The 14585-nt window shown below is 37.7% G+C and overlaps 1 non-coding gene across 1 annotated transcript; it reads left to right on the top strand.

Annotated features, from left to right (window-relative positions):
- Window positions 1-462: 462 nt before the first annotated feature.
- On the top strand, window positions 463-667 carry LOC112446512 (small nucleolar RNA U3). The gene has a single exon (XR_003034520.1). It is a non-coding gene; the product is annotated as a small nucleolar RNA U3 (small nucleolar RNA).
- Window positions 668-14585: the final 13918 nt, after the last annotated feature.

The following is a 14585-nucleotide window of genomic DNA, read 5'->3' as shown; positions in this document are numbered from 1 at the left end:
GACAAGACTGAGCGACTGAACTGAAAGTGAAATGTACTGAATATCATAGCTTAGTGCAGCCTATCTTAAATATACTCAGAATATGTACATTTGGCAAAATCAACTAACACAAACTATTTTATAATAAAATGCTAAATATCTCATGAAATTTATTGAGATAAATAAATTTTGTCTCAGAAGGAAGGGAAAGAAAATACAGCATGTTTGTATGGGGGCAGAATGGTGGTAAGTGTATGAGTTGTTTACCCCTGTGATTGTGTGGTCCACTGGAAGCTGTGGCACTGCAGCTGTCCAGCATCACAAGAGAGAAAGTAGGACAAATCACTAGCCCCGGGAAAATATCAGAATTCAGAATCTGAAGTATGGCTTCCATTGGATGAATACTGCTTTTGCCTCATATAAAGTTGAAAAATCGTCGAACCTCTGTAAGTCAGGAAATTTCTGCACTGAAAATAGAAGTTTCAGACTATGTTTTCAAGGGTCATTTCTGTAGCTCATTATGAAAGAAGTTTCTCTGATATGAACAGCACCCAAAACCCTAGCAAGCTTAGTGTTCCCTCCTGAGTGTGAAGCTTCATTTTGGTGTTGGTTCTGCAACTGCCATTTACCATTGATGATCATTCTTCTCTTCCTTTGGGGAGCAAGAGGGAGAGGACACTGCCTGAGTAAAACAAAGAACAAGAAAAGAAGTTTCAAAGTACTTTGTAATTAGCCGACAAACTGGAAGAATATGAAATTACAAAAAAATGTAAAATCAAAACAATAAAATTGGTGACATCAGTTGATATAATTTTATTTATTAACTTTATTCTTTATTTATGAGAATTTAACAGCTTAGAAATAAGAGTAAGGTTTTTCATATTTTAAAATTTAACTAGAGAATTGTTAGTCATCTTCAATAAACCAATTTGTACTTTTTTACTCTTTCTCCTCATGAGAGGAAAGGCTTCATATAATCTTTGGTTCAAGTTAATGAGCACACTGAAATATTTCATTTATTTTAAAGACAATGCTAAGGTCCATTTATATAGAATACACCAAAATTCCTTTTCTAGATTAACTACCAAACTATCCCAACCCCACTCAATTCCAATTAAATTTAAGAAATAATTGTTTTGGAGACATAAACTGATGGAACAGAATAGAGAACCCAGAAATAAGCCCATACACATATAGTCAATTACTTTATGAGAAAGGAGTCAAGAATATACAATGGAGAAAGATAATCTCTTCAATAAATGGTGTTGGGAAAACTAAACAGCCGCATGCAAAGGAATGAAATTGGACCACTATCTTCTACTATACACAAAAATTATCTCAGAATGGACTAAAGACTTGAAACCATAAAGCTTCTAGAAGAAAACATAAGTAGTAAGCTTCTTGACATCTATCTTGGCAATGATTTTTGGGGATTTGATACTAAAAATAAAGGAAACAAATGCAAAAATAAACAAGGAACTACATCAAACTAAAGCTTCTGCACAGCAAAGGAAACTATCAACAAAATTAAAAGGTAACCTACTGAATGGGAGAAAATATTGGCAAATCATATTCTGGATCAATGGTTAATATTCAAAATATATAAAGAACTTACACAACTCTGTGACAAAAAACAAACAATCTGATTTTAAAGTAGGCAGAGGAGCTAAATAAACATTTTACAAAGGAGACATTAAGACCATTAGGTACATGAAAAGATGCTCAATATCGCAAATCATTAGGAAATGAAAATCAAATTAACAATGAAACCTGACACCTGTTAGAATGACTATTATTTAAAAGATAAGAAATAACAAGTGTTGGCAAGGGAGGAGATGTTGAAAAGGGAGCTTGGATACTAAATATGGAAGTGTAAATTGGTGTAGCCACTATGGAAAGCAGTAGAGTTTACTCAAAAATTAAAAATAGGACAATCACTTGATATAGTAATTCCATTTCTGGGTATTTATGTAAAGAAAACAAAAACACCTAACTTGAAAAGATATACGCACTCCCATGTTCATGGAAGTGTTATTTGCAATAGCCAAGATATGGAAACAACATAAATGCCCATTAATGGATAAATGGCTGAAGTAATGTGATACACACAGATCAGATCAGTCGCTCAGTCGTGTCTGACTCTTTGCAACCTCATGAATCACAGCAACCCAGGCCTCCCTGTCCATCACCAACTCCCGGAGTTCACTCAGACTCATGTCCATCGAGTCAGTGATGCCATCCAGCCATCTCATCCTCTGTCGTCCCCTTCTCCTCCTGCCCCAATCCCTCCCAGCATCAGAGTCTCTTCCAATGAGTCAACTCTTCACATGAGGTGGCCAAAGTACTGGAGTTTCAGCTTTAGCATCATTCCTTCCAAAGAAATCCCAGGGCTCATCTCCTTCAGAATGGACTGGTTGGATCTCCTTGCAGTCCAAGGGACTGTCAAGAGTCTTCTCCAACACCACAGTTCAAAATCATCAATTCTTCGGCGCTCAGCCTTCTTCACAGTCCAACTCTCACATCCATACATGACCACAGGAAAAACTATAGCCTTGACTAGACAAACCTTTGTTGGCAAAGTAATGTCTCTGCTTTTGAATATGCTATCTAGGTTGCTCATAACTTTCCTTACAAGGAGTAAGCATCTTTTAATTTCATGGCTGCAGTCACCATCTGCAGTGATTTTGGAGCCCAGAAAAATAAAGTCTGACACTGTTTCCACTGTTTCCCCATCTATTTCCCATGAAGTGATGGGACCGGATGCCATGATCTTAGTTTTCTGAATGTTGAGTTTTAAGCCAACTTTTTCACTCTCCACTTTCACTTTCATCAAGAGGCTTTTGAGTTCCTCCTCACTTTCTGCCATAAGGGTGGTATCATCTGCATATCTGAGGTTATTGATATTTCTCCCAGCAATCTTGATTCCAGCTTGTGTTTCTTCCAGTCCAGCGTTTCTCATGATGTACTCTGCATATAAGTTAAATAAACAGGGTGACAATATACAGCCTTGACGAACTCCTTTTCCTATTTGGAACCAGTCTGTTGTTTCATGTCCAGTTCTAACTGTTGCTTCCTGACCTGCATACAAATTTCTCAAGAGGCAGGTCAGGTGTTCTGGTATTCCCATCTCTTTCAGAATTTTCCACAGTTTATTGTGATCCACACAGTCAAAGGCTTTGGCATAGTCAATAAAGCAGAAATAGATGTTTTTCTGGAACTCTCTTGCTTTTTCTATGATCCAGCGGATGTTGGCAATTTGATCTCTGGTTCCTCTGCCTTTTCTAAAACCAGCTTGAACATCAGGAAGTTCACGGTTCACATATTGCTGAAGCCTGGTTTGGAGAATTTTGAACATGACTTTACTAGCATGTGAGATGCGTGCAATTGTGCGGTAGTTTGAGCATTCTTTGGCATTGCCTTTCTTTGGGATTAGAATGAAAACTGACCTTTTCCAGTCCTGTGGCCACTGCTGAGTTGTCCAAATTTGCTGGCATATTGAGTGCAGCACTTTCACAGCATCATCTTTCAGGATTTGGAATAGCTCAACTGGAATTCCATCACCTCCACTAGCTTTGTTCATAGTGATGCTTTCTAAGGTCCACTTGACTTCACATTCCAGGATGTCTGGCTCTAGGTCAGTGATCACACCATCGTGATTATCTGGGTCATGAAGATCTTTTTTGTATAGTTCTTCTGTGTATTCTTGCCATCTCTTCTTAATATCTTCTGCTTCTGTTAGGTCCATACCATTTCTGTCCTTTATCGAGCCAATCTTTGCATGACATGTTCCTTTGGTATCTCTAATTTTCTTGAAGAGATCCCTAGTCTTTCCCATTCTGTTGATTTCCTCTATTTCTTTGCATTGATCACTGAAGAAGGCTTTCTTATCTCTTCTTGCTATTCTTTGGAACTCTGCATTCAGATGTTTATATCTTTCCTTTTCTCCTTTGCTTTTCACTTCTCTTCTTTTCACAGCTATTTGTAAGGTTTCAAACAGATGTACATCCAATGAAATATTTAGCTATACAAAGTGAAATCTTTCCATTTGCAATAATGCGGGTGGATCATGAGGGGATTACAAGTAAAATAAATCAAACAGAGAAAGTCAAATACAATAGAAGCTCACTTGAATGAGGAATCTAAGAAAAACCAAGGTAACAGACACAGAGAACAGATAGGTGGTTGCCAGACCAGGTAGTGGGAGGGAGGAAGTGGGAGAAATGGGTAAAGGGAGTCAGAAGGCACAAACTGCCAGTCATGAAATAAATAATCCATGGGGGTGTAATGTACACAGTGACCATACTTAACAACACTGTATTGCATAACTGAAAGTTGCTAAGAGATTAAACCATAGAAGTTATCACAAGAAAAATTTTGAAAACAATGTGTGGTGACAAATAGTTAATTAGACTTAAGATGGACACTGTCTGGCAATATAGTCAATGTCAAATCATTATGCTGTACACCTGAAACTAATATAATGTTGTATGTAAATTATTTCTCAATTTTTTTAAGTTTAAAAATTTTTTAAGGTTTAATAAGATATTTTTTTCTAATACCTCAATATGAAAATAAAAACTGAGTGAGAAATAATACAAGTAAATGTCTAAACTCACCACATCCTCATTAGCCAACAAGGGGCAGGTTATGAGTGGTGAGTAAAGGAAAATGTGAAACTTATTCTTCAAGAGGATTAAATACACGTAGAAAACAATGCTGGCTAATAAATTATGTTTCAAAATAACATTGAGATTTCAAATGGATGAGTATTACACTGGAAGGAATTTTTTAAATGTAGAGAAACAGAGTGACTTCAAACTAATTAAATCATACAGATGATAGACTTTTTTGACTTTTTAAGTACTAAAAGAAAAGAAACTTCTATTTTTACTTTATGAGGAATTTGTGTACCCAAAAAAATGTGTTCAGGAAAAAATTCATATTGAAATTGAAGTCAAGGAAAACCAGGTTTAAAATGCAAGACATTCATTATAGATAAATGTGTCATAAAAAAAAATGAAAACATGGAGCTGAAATTAATAAATTAAAAAATGGTAAGAAAAATGTTAATGAAAGGATTCATAATTCCCTTTCAAAGTATTGTATGTTTCCAAATATCTAAAGAAAAGAATTTGCTGATAAAAGAGTACGGAATTAGAAAATATTAGCTAAAATGGACCTAAGAAAATAAGTGATTGTGTACACCCGCGGCGGATTTATGTTGATGTATGGCAAAACCAATACAATATTGTAAAGTAACTAGCCTCTAATTAAAATAAATAAATTTAAATTAAAAAAAGATTACAGGAAATGTGCAGTTAAGAAATAGCATCTTTATGTAAGGCTGTGAGGAAAAGGAAGAGAAGAGAATACATTGAATGTGAATCAGTCAAAGAGAAGTGGCAGCACTTTAACAATATGAAGGGAGTTTGGAATGAGCCTACTTATATATTAAGAGTTAACTGGTAAATGTGGATACCTCATTTCTGAATGACTGTAAGTCTCTTACAAGTCTGCCAACTTCCACTCCTGCATTCTCCATTCAGTTGCAACATGGCAACCACAGTGTCTTCTTACAACCTTAAGTCAGAACATACCCCTACTGTGCTCAAAGCTCTTCAGTGATGCCCCATGTGCCTCAGTGTAAAACTTAAGGTTTTTTATGATCCTGGAAAGTTCTACATGATTGGGACACAGTTACCTACCTCTCTGACTTCTTCTCCTGACTCTCCCCAGGATCACTCTCTAGTCACAAGGACACTCTTGGATCATTACAACAGACTCGTCAAGTATCTTCCTCAGAGCCTTCACTCCAACAGCAATTCTCAAGGGATGCCCCAGGAATCTCTAAGTTTCAAGGACCCTTTCATGGAATGTAAAATGTCAACTACAGAACAAAAACTCAACAAACTTGAAGAGCGTAAAAGAGAGCCAAGACCAAATTATTGAGAATCCCTTTCCAGCTTGAAGGGCACTTCCCTCACAAATCTGCTGGGATCAGTCCCACACGTCCCTCAAGACTTTGCCTGTTCCTCCCTCTCCCAGTGAGCCCTACCCTGACCACCTCCTCTAAATCCTAGACTTCTGAGTCTCCCTTAGGTTTTCTCATTTCCTCTGTTATTTTTTTTTTAATTCATTTCTTTTTAATAGAAGGATAATTGCTTTACAATATTGGGTTAGTTTCTACCAACCATCAACATGAATCAGCCATAAGTTTACCCATTTCCCATCCCACTTGAACATCCCTCCCACCCCTGACCCCTCCCACCAGGACATGGTAACACCTAGAGGGGAAGGAAATCTTTGAAAGAATTTGTATATGTAATTATATGCTCCAGTTTGGGAATGACACACACCACTTCCATTACAACTCATTACCCATTAGCTAGAACTAATCACATGGCCCCACCCAACCAAACCAGGGACCAGAAAGTAGACTTCTACCATCTACCTGAAGGAAAGAAGCTGGAAATATTTCATGACTAGAACTGTAGTACATGGTGAATTGCATTTCAAATTTGGTAAAACAATTTAATAACCAAGATTAATAAAATTTCCTGTGAAATTAGTTCAGAATACACAATGATTATAGAAAACATCTATGCTAATTTTGTTATAAATAATACGTGGTTATTGAATTATATAGTAGAAAATAGGTTAATATATATTATATTCATCATAATGAACTTTATTAATGATTTGGCCTTGGGAGCATTCATTTGTTACCCATGTCTTTCTTCCTTCCTTCCTGGCTCCCTGCCTTACTTTCTTTCTTCCTTCTGTTTTTTTTTTCCTTCGCTCTTCTTCCTTTCAGGAAATATTTCTTGAACTCTTCTATGTACAGCTAATGGTACTGGATTATGAAGATATAACAGCGAATATACAGGATTTCTATAAGCCCCCACAGAGCTTATAGTCTGCTGACAACAAACAGGCAAGCAGAATTTAAAAATGAAAATAGTTATGGATAGTGATAAATGTTATAATGGAGATAAACATTTGATAAAGAATGAGAAGGATAGTCAGGAAAGTCTGAAGAGGTATTAGAGATAAGATCTGTGGACTGTGAGGAAGCAAGTCTTGCAAAGGTCCAGAGAAAGAGAATTCCAGACACAAGGAACATGACTGAGAAATAGCAGAGTCCTGTATGGTCTGAGCTGTGGGAGGGGGGAGGAGAGTGGTGAAAGATGAAGTTAGATAGTCCGGCAGAGAACAACCCATGCAGGGCTTTGCTTATTCCAAGATCAATGGAAAGTCATCAAAGGGTTTTAAGCAAGGAATTGACAAGGTTACTTTTATGTTTTTAAAAGATTACATTGACTTCTGGGGGAAATACAGAATGGATGGGGGACTATTAGGAAGTTAAATGCAGAAATCCAATTGGTTTTCATTAAGTTTATATAATGAAGAAAGGGAGAAAGAAACATTCAACACATATTTAACAAGAAAACCAACAAGATTTCCTGCTGGATTAGATGTGGAGATAAAAGAAAAGGGAAAACTTATTAAGCACTTATTTTGAGTACTGTGTTCATTATTTTATGTAAAGAGGAAGCTCATAATTTTGAGTCATACTATGTCATATGTATTATATACATTTCACATATACAATATATACATTTTACATATATGCATATATATGTTTATTTATGAATGTACTTATTATCTTAAGTAAATTACATAAAATGTAATTGCTTTGTCTATAAATACTTTGGTTTTCAATTTGAATCCCCTACCTCTGAATAGGAAAAACTTTAACTATCAAGTTCCATTAAAATTAATCTGATCCAACATCTTTTAAAGTATAATGGTTTTTTCTATAGAGTAAAAGTCTTATCTGGTCTCCTTCTTTCTTCTGTCTCTTCCCTAAGGATGATGTCCTTTCATGCAGGGGTACATCCTGGAGTGTAAAGTCAAGTGGGCCTTAGGAAGCATTACAATGAACAAAGCTAGTGGAGGTGATGGAATTCCAGTTGAGCTATTTCAAATCCTAAAAGAACATGCTGCTACAGTGCTGCACTCAATATGTCAGCAAATTTGGAAAACTCAGCAGTGGCCACAGGACTGAAAAAGGTCAGTTTTCATTCCAATCTCAAAGAAAGGCAATGCCAGAGAATGTTCAAACTACCACACAGTTGCACTCATCTCATGCTAGCAAGGTAATGCTCAATATCTTTTAAGCTAGGCTTCAACAGTACATGAATCAAGAACTTCCAAGTGCACAAGTTGGATTTAGAAAAAACAGAGGAATCAGAGATAAAATTGCCAACATCCGTTGGATCACAGAAAAAAACAAAGGATTTCTAGAAAAACATCTACCTCTGCTTCATTGACTACGCTAAAGCCTTTGACTGTGCAGATCATGACAAACTGTGGAAAATTCCTAAAGATGTGGGAATACCAGACCACCTAACCTGCCTCCTGATAAATCTGTATGCAGATCAAGAAGCAACAGTTAGAACTGGATATGGAATATCCATGACTGATTCAATATGAGGAAAGGAGTAGGTCAAGGCTGTATATTGCCACCCTGCTTATTTAACTTTTATGCAGAGTACCTCATGCAAAATGCCAAGCTAGATGAAGCACAAGCTGGAATCAAGATTGCTGGGAGAAATATCAATAACCTCAGATATGTAGATGACACCACCCTTATGGCAGAAAGTGAAGATGAACTAAAGAGCCTCTTGATGAAGGTGAAATAGGAGAGTGAAAAAGCTGGTTTAAAACTCAACATTCAAAAAACTGAGATCATAGCATCCAGTCCCATCACTACATGGCAAATAGTTGGGGAAACAATGGAAACAGTGACAGACCTTATTTTTTTGGGTTCCAAAATCTCTGTGGACAGTGACTTTAGCCAGGAAATTAAAAGACGCTTTCTCCTTGGAAGGAAAGGTATGACAAATCTAGACAGCATATTAAAAAGCAGAGGCAAGACTTTGTTCACAAAGATCCATATAGTCAAAGATATCATTTTTCCAGTAGTCATGTAGGGATGTGAGAGTTGAACCATAAAGAAAGCTGAGTGCTGGAGAATTGGTGCTTTCAAACTGTGGTGCTGGAGAAGACTCTTGAGAGTCCCTTGGACAGCAAGGAAATCAAACCAGTCAATCCCAAAGGAAATCAACCCTGAATATTCACTGGAAGGACTGATGCTGAAGCTGAAACTCCAATGCTTTGGCTATCTGATGCAAAGAGTCAACTCACTGGAAAAGACCCTGATGCTGGGAAAGATTGAGGCAGAAGGATAAGGGGATGACAGAGTATGAGATAGTTGGATAACGTAATTGACTCAATGGACATGAGCTTCAGCAAACTCCAGGAGACAGTGAAGGACAGGGAAGCCTGGTGTGCTGCAGTCCACAGGATGTCAAAGAGCCAGACATGACTGAGAAATTGAACAACAACAATGTAGGAGCAGCTTATACAACCTCATCTCAGCAGGGCAAGATCAGGGGTCTTGAGTGTCATGTCCTTTGCCTCTTCTGGTTTCAGTGGAATTTCTTACTCCATTAGGATGCTGCTGATAGCTCTCCAGCCTGATGTTCAATTTCTTGGGGTCAGTTTATCCTATATAAGCTCAAAGGCAACACAGGAAACCTAAGGCTCCAGGCCTTCCTCCTCCTGACCTTGGTTCATTCTCAGGTTGGAATATGACCGCCCACGTGTGTGCTTCCTCCCAGAGCCTCAGATGGAGAGTAGAGGGTGAAAGTGAACCTCCCCACTCTTGGTGTTCCTCTCACTTAAAGAATGGCCAGATCCAGGCCAGAGCCACAACCCAGAGAGGAAAAAATGTAGAGAATCCTCTCTTTTCACTCTCTTACTCTTCTCTTCTTCCCATAATTATCCTTCATTTGAAAGTGGTGAATTTTACCTAGAGAGGGCCTGGCTGCCGTCACACAGGTAGAAGGGGTAAGATCTCTCCATCACTGATGAACTGCTAAGCTGAGTCCTACAAGTTAAATTTATAAGGCTGTCATCTTATTGCATGATCAAATGTATATGTCAGAAGCAGAATTTTAATTTATCCTATTTGTATTCCTCATATAACAAACTTTAGATTCAGCCTTCACAGATGGAAACTCTCTTAACACCAAGGTAAAATCATGAATTCAGAAAAGTCGAAAAGAAAATTATACTATTTACTTTTTTTTAAATTTTATTTTATTATTTAACTTTACAATATTGTATTGGTTTTGCCATATATCAACATGAATCCACCACAGGTATACACATGTTCCCCATCCTGAACCCTCCTCCCTCCTCCCTCCTCCCTCCCTGTACCATCCCTCTGGGTCGTCCCAGTGCACCAACCCCAAGCATCCAGTATTGTGCATCGAACCTGGGCTGGTGACTCGTTTCATATATGATATTATACATGTTTCATTGCCATTCTCCCAAATCATTCCACCCTCTCCCTCTCCCACAGAGTCCAAAAGACTGTTCCATACATCAGTGTCTCTTTTGCTGTCTTGTATACAGGGTTATTGTTACCATCTTTCTAAATTCCATATATATGCGTTAGTATACTGTATTGGTGTTTTTCTTTCTGGCTTACTTCACTCTGTATAATAGGCTCCAGTTTCATCCACCTCAATAGAACCGATTCAAATGTATTCTTTTTAATGGCTGAGTAATACTCCATTGTGTATATGTACCACCGCTTTCTTATCCATTCATCTGCTGATGGACATCTAGGTTGCTTCCATGTCCTGGCTATTATAAACAGTGCTGCGATGAACATTGGGGTACACGTGTCTCTTTCCCTTCTGGTTTCCTCAGTGTGTATGCCCAGCAGTGGGATTGCTGGGTCATAAGGCAGTTCTATTTCCAGTTTTTTAAGGAATCTCCACACTGTTCTCCATAGTGGCTGTACTAGTTTGCATTCCCACCAACAGTGTAAGAGGGTTCCCTTTTCTCCACACCCTCTCCAGCGTTTATTGCTTGTAGTCTTTTGGATCGCAGCCATTCTGACTGGCGTGAAATGGTACCTCATAGTGGTTTTGATTTGCATTTCTCTGATAGTGAGTGATGTTGAGCATCTTTTCATGTGTTTGTTAGCCATCTGTATGTCTTCTTTGGAGAAATGTCTATTTAGTTCTTTGGCCCATTTTTTGATTGGGTCATTTATTTTTCTGGAATTGAGGTGTAGGAGTTGCTTGTATATTTTTGAGATTCGTTGTTTGTCAGTTGCTTCATTTGCTATTATTTTCTCCCATTTTGAAGGCTATCTTTTCACCTTGCTTATAGTTTCCTTTGTAGTACAGAAGCTTTTAAGTTTAATTCAGTCCCATTTGTTTATTTTTGTTTTTATTTCCAATATTCTGGGAGGTGGGTCATAGAGGATCCTGCTGTGATGTATGTCGGAGAGTGTTTTGCCTATGTTCTCCTCTAGGAGTTTTATAGTTTCTGGTCTTACGTTTAGATCTTTAATCCATTTTGAGTTTATTTTTGTGTATGGTGTTAGAAAGTGTTCTAGTTTCATTCTTTTACAAGTGGTTGACCAGTTTTCCCAGCACCACTTGTAAAACAGATTGTCTTTAATCCATTGTATATTCTTGCCTCCTTTGTCAAAGATAAGGTGACCATAGGTGCGTGGGTTTATCTCTGGGCTTTCTATTTTGTTCCATTGATCTATATTTCTGTCTTTGTGCCAGTACCATACTGTCTTGATGACTGTGGCTTTGTAGTAGAGCCTGAAGTCAGGTAGGTTGATTCCTCCAGTTCCATTCTTTTTTCTCAAGATTGATTTACTTTTAAAAGTTCTCAAAATATATTTATTATCTAATTTAACCAATCCTTACATCAAACTTCTAAGATTGGTACTCTTCTTGATCCTGTTTAGAAAAGAGACAACTGATGCTCACCAGGATTATGTAACAGAAATTATAAAATGACCTCATTGGGATTTCAACCAATTCTATCTACCAAGGTCAAACTAAAACTCCTTTTCTTGAAATTTTTGTGGGTTAATCCTTGAAAAGAGAAGAAAGCAAAAGAATTAAAGTTAAGGATTCCAACACAATATGTAATACAGATGAGTGCTTAGTGTGTGCTTAGTCTCTTCAGTGGTGTCCGACTCTCTGTGACCCTATGGACCATGGCCTGCCAGGCTCCTCTGTCTATGGGATTCTCCAGGCAAGAATACTGGAGTGGGTTTCCATTTTCTTCTCCAGGGGTCTTCCTGATGTGTAATACAGATGAGTACAGATCAACTCAAAATCTAAGTTGATTAGATTTAGGGGCCCTAAAAAGAGCCCCAAAGATAAATAATCTGAAATGGATTAAAGTCATGTATTGGTTAGGAATGATATAAGAGAGCAGAACATATTTGCTGAAAGCTGAAATTATGTGGGCATGTGCTCAAAGGTGGCAATAAACCCTGAAATCTGAGTTTAACACAAGTTTATTTTTTGTCCACACTACATCTCCCATACGAGTTGGCTGACTTTCTGTGCCACACGATCATTCAGAGACAAGCCAGAGGAGCTGCTGCCCTTCCGTAACTGCTCCAGCTTGAGCATGCAACTTCCTCAGGTGTTCTGTTAGGGGAGGAGGGAAACAAGCCACTTGCAAAGGCGTTTCAAATAATACACTTATATCCCTTAGTATTCTGCTTGTCAGAACTAGTTCTTTGGACTCATCCACACAAAGTGACCAGGAAACGCAGGAGAGCAAATAGGTGTGATCTGCTTCCTCCTCTGAACATAATTCAGATATCCAGCATCCTGCCTCCTCCTAACTTCAGCTCCTTCATTTCCAGAGTTGTCTTTAAATTCAGGATAAATACTATTACCCTTGTTTTAGAGACTGCTTTATATATCGTGGTCAAGGAAGAATACTTCAAGATTTTTAGTTTATTCAAGGCTAAGTTATATTCTAAGATCATTGTAGGTAATATCATGTGTGTTTTATAATGAAGCAGTGTTTATGGAATGAGAAGACATCTGCTTTTACAACTATCAGGAATAAGACACCACACAAGTAGAAGAGTGGAGTCTGCTGGTTGCATGGTTTCTATCCCCACAGCTTGCCCTTAAACTTTGGCCTTACTTCTGGTTTAAATATACAAGAGTGACTTCAAAGTTAAACATCTGAATGTGTTGCAACCAGGTTTTCAACTAGAACTGGGTTCCATTTACAAAATTTCTTATTTCATTATAAGTCTTGAATAACAGAAGTTTGCAAATATGAATATTAACACAGAGAATTGAACCTACTATAAAAAGTTATTTCAGAAATTGAGTCTTAGGAAATGTAGGTAGCACTTCCTGGTGGGTAAGAATGCCAGGAGAGTTTGGAGATTTATTTATTAGGAAATGCATAGTTGTAGGAAATTTTTTAAAATTATAATTGCTATAGATATAATCAGACTTCCAAATAAAAGCTTCTAAGAGCTTTGAAATTGAGGCCTGAGGAATGAAATCCACTTCTTAGAAAACAGGGACAAATAGAGGGTGTATGACCTTTTTTAAAATTTTTTTCACCTTATTATTCCTGATTGATAGCTGCTCACCAGAACCGGAGGGATCCCAGGTCAATGACAGTGGCCGGTGGTAATGATGAGAGGGTGGTTTACAACCAACCTGACACTATTACTATCAAAGAGCCCAGTGTCTTGGTAAGTTTAAAAAATTTGCTAGCCTAAGGCCCTGAGTACAGGCCTCCAATTCACTTAGTACTTAATAGTAAAGAGTCAGCAGAGGTCCCTTCTTCACAGATGTGAAGAAGATGTGAAACAGATCTTCACAGGTCTGTTTATTGGTCAGTATCAGAAACTAATGGTAAGATTTTTTTGACAAATGAAGAACAACAAATGTTTTCAGTTTTCAAATATCTGTGCCCCATTTACATAGCTGATATTTTCTCGCAGCTTGACGATTGCTTTGTTAACCTGAATTATTTCTGCCAGATATTTCTTCAGTGAAGATAGGCTTGTTTGGGATCAGTAAGAATACGAATTCAGGGTCTGCAGCCAGGTCAAGCCAATAGAGGGGAAAAGGAAGTTGGAAGAGCTGTAGTAAACAGAGTCCATGGCTTTTCATTGGCTGAGTCCATGCCAGGAAACAAGAGGAGTCTTCTTTTACCCAAAGGCTGTGTTATCTCTGCAGGGTGTGAGAGCTCCTTTCTGGTCTCCCAACTCTATTTAATTGATGTTTCTATTTATCAATTTTTCACAGCTTCTTGAGAAATAAAGTTTGGTGTCCTAGTTGACCACCTCGTTGATAGGTGAAATTAGCTAAACAGAATAACAATGCAATGAACCTGTTCTGGAATACCCCCTATTCTGATACTTTAATCCCTTCTTTTTCTGTGATGTTCAGCAGCAACAGGACAGTGGTAGACCTGATCTACAGTAAGGGAAGATACAAGAATATTCAAAGCAAATAGATGTTGAAACTTTATACAACATGTCACACATCCATTTATAATTAAGACTCATGAAGCCAGTTTCCTTGAAGGGACTATTTCCACCTCACTTTCCCACCCCTGTGCATATCAAAACTAAATGTATTTTATACTATTCAAGTATGCAGAGCAAAAAAGTCTAGATACCAAGTTTTGGGGGTCAAGAAATATACTTAGACCAGGAGCTGAAAGTT

Source organism: Bos taurus, chromosome 4, assembly GCF_002263795.3.
Source record: "Bos taurus isolate L1 Dominette 01449 registration number 42190680 breed Hereford chromosome 4, ARS-UCD2.0, whole genome shotgun sequence".
Lineage (NCBI taxonomy): Eukaryota > Metazoa > Chordata > Mammalia > Artiodactyla > Bovidae > Bos > Bos taurus.
The sequence above is the reverse complement of the archived record's forward strand: the minus strand, read 5'-3'. Positions and strand labels throughout refer to the sequence as shown.